Source organism: Aethina tumida, chromosome 5 (assembly GCF_024364675.1).
Source record: "Aethina tumida isolate Nest 87 chromosome 5, icAetTumi1.1, whole genome shotgun sequence".
Lineage (NCBI taxonomy): Eukaryota > Metazoa > Arthropoda > Insecta > Coleoptera > Nitidulidae > Aethina > Aethina tumida.
The window spans coordinates 8,593,040-8,599,842 of record NC_065439.1 but is presented as its reverse complement, the minus strand read 5'-3'; positions in this window follow the sequence as shown (position 1 = coordinate 8,599,842).

Below are 6,803 nucleotides of genomic sequence, written 5' to 3'. Positions count from 1 at the left end.
AGGAAGCTTTGCCACAGCGACGAATGAAGGACACCACGAGTAAGAAACAAATTCGTTGCTGGAATTGTGGGAAATTGGGTCATATTCGTAGTCAATGTACGAAGGAGTGGAAGAATTCCGAATACCGACCACAGTCAGATCGGGTCGATGAAAGGGGGTAACCGTCGAGCCGTATCAAGCACGCCCCAACAGATTATGTGGTTGAGCATCGAGCTGGAAAGAGTTATGGAAATGCCGATGCTTTGTCCAGACGACCATGCCCAGAGAATTGTGGACACTGCAGTCGAGCGGAAGAAATGGAGGTCGCCGTTAGGAAAATCACGGTGATTGACGATCGTTGGAAGCCCGAAGAGGTTCTGAAAGATCAAAAAGATGACGCTGATCTGAAGCATCTTCTTAGGTGGAAGAAAGATGGAGTAAGGCCAAGTTGGAACGTTGTCGCACAATATTCGCCCAGTATTAAGACATTGTGGGCACAATGGGATTCGTTGGTGTTGGAAGATGGACTGTTGAAACGTGTAATCGAAAAAGCAGGAGGGGAGGAAAGAAAACAACTTCTCGCACCGATGAAGCGTGTGCCTGAAGTCCTTGAAAAAATCCATTGTGGAACCACAGGAGGTCATTTTGGGGTGGCGAGGATCCTTCACAAGTTAAGGGAGAGGTTTTACTGGGTGAATAGCAAAGAAGATGTGAAACAGTGGTGTAGGAATGTACTGTTTGTGCGGCAAGTAATGGCCCTAATAAGCTTCATAAAGCCATGATGCGTCAGTACAACGTGGGAAGTCCTTTTGAAAGAATTGCCATCGACGTAACTGGCCCATTCCCCGAATCAGATGCAGGTAATAAATACATCGTTGTAGTAATGGACTACTTTAGCAAATTGGCAGAAGCTTACGCTCTACCAAACCAAGAAGCAGTCACAGTTGCAGAAACATTGGTAAAAGAGTGGATTTGCCGCTTTGGCACTCCTGTGGAACTGCACTCCGATCAAGGTAGGAATTTTGAGCCTGAAGTATTCCGTACCATGTGCGACATTCTCAAAATTAAGAAAACCAGGACGACCGCTTTGCACCCGCAATCAGATGGAATGGTAGAACGCACGAATAGGACTATTAACAGATACCTGTCCAAGGTGGTATCTGACCATCAGAGAGATTGGCTAGTTGCATTTGTTTCTGATGGCCTACCGATCATTGGTACATGAATCCACTGGACAATCACCTGCAAGCATTGTAATGGGACGTGAACCTAGGCTGCCATGCGACTTGAAATTTGGATTTCGGCCTAAGGAAGTTGTTGCCGGTGAAAACTACGTCAGTAATCTGAGGAGGAGGATGAGTGACATTCATTCTAGGGTTCGTGCTAATATCCAAAATGCAAGTGATCGCATGAAGGAGGCTTATGACAATAAGGCCCAGGATGCTAGATACCAGCAAGGAGATAAAGTGTGGTTGTATAATCCACAACGAAGACGAGGTTTATCTCCGAAACTCCAGACTTCATGGGAGGGACCCTATGAAGTTGTTGACCCGATCAACGACGTCATATACCGAATTAGAAAGCTTCCAAGAGGAAAACCAAGGGTTGTTCATTTTAATCGATTGAGCAAATACGAGGGAACCAATAACGATGTTTGTAAAGTTGAATCGATGCAAAAGAGAATGACTTTCCGACAAGAGAAAGTTGCAACTTCCAAAGAGTCCAAATTTGTTGTTAATAGAGTAAAGCAGCATGATCTTTTCGAGACACCTATCGATTACGCCTTGGCTCAGTGTGTGGCGGAAGATCTACGAATGTCCAAAGGAATTGCTTATACCTTTAAAAAGAGGTTTGGATAAGTCGAAGAGCTAAGAAAACAGGGCGGATCTGTTGGAGATGTTTTACATCTGAGCAAGAGCGAAAATGAACAGACTAGGAATCTCTTTTACCTGATAACGAAGCATTCCTCTCATGACAAACCAACTTATCAAAATGTTTGGGAATGCCTAATAAAATTAAAGAACCTCCTGTTAGCTAATAAAATTACTCAACTAGCAATTCCTAAATTGGCATGTGGTTTAGATGGGTTGGACTGGAAAACCATCAGAAACATGCTCGAAACCGTCTTCAAAAACAGTGGCATCGAGATCCTAGTATGCTGCTACCAGCCTAGAGGGAGCAGCCATCACAAAACTGTGAACTGTTATTCCTACATGAAAGGACGCTGTAGAAATGGCTCATGTTCATATCGCCACTCTTGGAGAAGCAATTTTACATTTCGGGACGAAATGTCTTTAAGGAAGGAGCAATGTAGCGAGCAGCGGGCTAAGCAACAGCGCGACAGAAAATTCGGGAGCGTCCCATCTCTGCCGACAAACGCTGAGTGCAGCGCATAAGGTTCCAGACTCGATCGCGATGGAATATCCTAGAACAACCGGCTGAGGATATAAACGCACGCTTGACCAACAGCAGAGAGTCAGAGAGTCAGAGAGAGTCAGAGAGAGTCAGAGAGAGCCACACTAGGAAGCGTAATAACGGGCCATTGGAAATAAATAAGGGGTTGAAAATAAACATCAGTGCCGTAGATATAAATAGTTATAAATAGTGTGTGTTAGTTTTTAAGTAATTGTAAATATAGTTTAGTTTAATTTAGTATCGGTTTTTAATTTTCACACTGTCCGAACCCTTGAAATTGTTACAATAGGAACACTAGGCTTAACTATGGGTATAGGAGCACAGAAAAAAGAGACCGTTGAAGAAGACAATACGCAAATGGGAAAACTGGATACAAAATGCACAGCAAAGGAAGAATCAAATAAACAAAATACAGACCGTTATAGTATTAGAGTAACGGTTAAGGAGGATATGTACTTGGAGGCTGGCAACCGAAACGCATTAAACTAAACTTGGAGGACAAAAGAAGGGTAAATATGAAAAAGTACAACTTCCAGGAAAACGATAAATTCTTCACAAAGAGACGACTTCGAAGAAAATATAAAATCTACCACCGTCGAGGCGACTACTGGATGCGCGTGGTGTGCGTAGGTCATCAGCGAGAAAATATCCTGAGGAATGACAGTGGGTTTCTTACATACAAGAGGAAAAGTAGAACCCCAGGAGGGCATAGTACTGCCCAGCAGGGACACGGACGACAGGGCAGAAGACCACAACTTGGATAATTTGCAGGAAGGAGAATTCAAACATAAGTTAGAGGACTTACTGGTGGCATACAATGATGTCTTTTCCAAAGCCACAAAACATATGGGAATGACAAATTTATCGAATAGAAGTAGAAAACTCGGAGCCCATAAAAAGTCGCCCATATAGAGTATCCCCAAAGGAGAGACAGATCATAGACGAACAAATTAAGGAGATGTTGGATCACATAATCCGTCCGTGCCATTCCCCGTGGGCCAGCCCAGTAGTATTAGTAAAGAAGAAAGACGGTTCCATAAGATTTTGCGTGGATTACAGGAAATTGAACAACATCACCAAAAAATCATCATACTCAATCCCAGTCATCGATGATATACTCACATACCTCGAAGGCGCGCAGTATTTTACTACCTTGGACATGTTTAGTGTACTGGGCAGGTGAAACTGGAAGAAGAATCAAAGCAGTATACAGCATTCGTAGCGCAAGGACATGGTTCGTTCAATGTCCTAAGCTTTGGACTGTGCAACGCACCGGCAACATTCCAACAATTAGCCGACAAAGTATTCGAGGGGATGAAGTAGAAGGACGTATTAATATACCTGGACGGCATCGTAGTGTTCAGTAGAACATTGGAGGAACACCTACAGAAATTGGAAATAGTTTTCCAGCGTCTAAGAAAAGCAAAACTCACCTTTAACCCCAGTAAATGTTCTTATGTTAAAGAAGAGGTGGAACCATTAGGATACATAGTGAGCAGAGAAGGAATACTCCCAGACCCCGCAAAGCTCCAAGCAATACGAGGGTTTCCTAGGCCGAACAATGTCAAGGAGATCAAGAGCTTCCTTGGACTTTGCAACTTTTATCGAAAATTCATCCATAACTTTGCCACGACCGCAAGACCGCTACACGAGTTAACGAAAAAGGATGGCAAATTCAACTGGTTGGAGGAGCATGAGGACGCTTTTCAACCCCAAAAAGAAACTCTTGTCTGCACCAGTCCTGCAACACTTCAACCCCAACGAAGGTACGGAACTACATGTGGATGCTAGCAAGCTAGGAATAGGTGCTATTCTACTACAAAAAGAAGAAGATTAGAACCAACATCCAATAGCATACAGAAGTCTGTCCAAGGCGGAATAGAATTACACAATCACGGAAGTGGAAGGGCTAGCAGCGATATGGGCACTGGGATTCCTGAGACATCTGATATAAAGTACACATCTGATAAACGGAAGACCAGTAAAGATAGTTACTGATCACCACGCGCTATGTTGGATAAGGTCATTAAAGGATTCCACAGGAAGATTAGCGAGATGGTCACTAAAACTTTCCGAGTACGATTACACCATCGTACACAAAAGTGGCGCTAAACACCTATCTAGAAACCCGGTCCTAACACCAGAAGAAGCAGGGGAAAACATCGACGACATCCCAACGTTTTTACTAATGCCGACGGACCTGGCATAAGAACAACGGAAGGGTGTTGGACTCATATCAGCAATAGAGGACCCGTCAAACAGCCCTATAGGAATAGCAAAAGGCAAAATGAGCAAAAAACTTTCGGTTAGTGGATAACGTACTATATAAAATTAACCCCATGTCAACAGGCCAGGAAAATGTGCTGGTTATCCTGGAACATCTAGTGGGAGAAATACTGCATTCCCACCATTCGGAACCACTGTCACGACACTGTAGGAGTAGCAAAAACACTACAAAAAGTAAGAAATAGATACTATTGGGAAACCCTAAGCAAAGATGTGGAAAAATTCGTCAAGGTATGTCCAGACTGTCAAGCGAGGAAGGGGCTAGAAGGAAAGAAACCCGCAGGACTCTTACAGCCGATACCGGTGGAAACACCATTCGTAAGAGTAAGGATCGACATAATGGGGCCATTTCAAGAGCAAAAAAGGAAACACCGTAATAATCGTGGTAACGGATTACGCCACAAGAGGGGCGGAGACACAGGTGCTACCGGATGGTAAAGCAAGGAACGTATCCAAATTTATAATGGAAAAAATTATAACCGGACACGGAGCGCCAAGATATTTTTTAAGCGACAGGGGGACCAATTTTAGATCAAAACTGGTGAGGGAGGTTGTCAGCAGATTAGGAACGTACAACCAGTACACAACTGCTTACCACCCAAACTGTAATGGACTGACAGAAAAATTGAATAAAACCCTAGCGAATATGATATCGATGTATACAAACACACAACAAACAGACTGAGACCATTACTTACCCCACATGACATTTGCGTATAACACAGCGATACAGGATACCACAAAGTATTCACCGTTTATGTTAGTTTACGGTAGAGAAGCAATCCTATCGACCGAAGCAAACCTGATGGAACCCTGCAACTCAAGTGATGCGGAACAAATTAAGGAAAAGGCTCTTGCGGTGAGGAGTGAAGCGGTGGAAAACATTAGGAAGAGACAGAACTTTGACAAAGGGAGGTACGACAAGGACTACCGACATGTGGAGTTCTCAATAAGAGACAAAGTTAAAGTTTTCACATCGGTTGGAAAGGTCGGACGGAGTGAAAAACTATTGCTGAGATGATTTGGACCTTATTATATTTCTAAGAAAGTGTCAGAAGTGGATTATGAGGTTAGGAAAGGTGATGCTAGTAATGCCAAAAAAGAGGTGATACATGTAAATAGGATTTTAAACTACCACGACCCATGGGCGCCGAAGCCGAAAGAAGGGGAAGAGGATAACGAAAAAGAGTAAGTAGAAAACAATAATAAACGATAGAATATCGCGAGTTAAATACTCTGTATGTTCTAGTATCAGAGAACATGTCAAATAAATATAAATTAATGTAAAGATCGTAAAGGGTATTAGCATAATTAATTGAATAGATTTTGTTTTAATAATAGTGTATAATAAACAGTAATGTAAAGTCAACCATAAACGTTAATAGGTAAACAACATACTGCGTGAAAAATATTTTGTTCTAGTAAGCAACCCACACTCATCCTGGGATTCACCATCGTAAGGCTCTAACACGGAAGAGAAGCCAAGCTAATCTAATACACTCACTAAAGGACTCTATCCGACAATCTGAAGTAACACAACTAGTTTAAGAAAGGACTAATCAATGTGGACAGAACGAGACAGGCTAGGATAGAGTGACTTAGTGTGAAAGTGTAGAAAAACAACCGTTTGCCCGCGCAATTCGGGAAGCCAGGTGGTAACCCACAGGAGGAATTAGTGTGGAAAGACTTATAATCTTGTAATCACGTGATATGGACCTTGTCAACGTAGGATAGAAGTTTAAAGTTGGGGGCCAACTTTAGGATGCCGGGGGGCATGTCACATAGAGACGATAGGATACATAAATAATCCTTCATCGTAAGCATCAACATACAAACATCGCCCCTAGTGCGATTATTGCTTTCGCATAATGTCGTAATTGGCATTGACAGCACCAATACATTCCGCTGACTTGCCAAGACTCAGCGAAATATCTGGGTCATGCTTTACTACTGGTGTCAGTAAACCATAGCAATGTTTTGTAACATCAGACTATACATAAAAGCGCGACGAAGATAAGTAACACAAGTGTGTGAACTTCAACAGAGGTTACGAGTCGCCTGGTGAATACCATTCAACCCCAAGAGCAGCCCTGAAGATGGTCCCTTACTTGTTACTGTAAGTC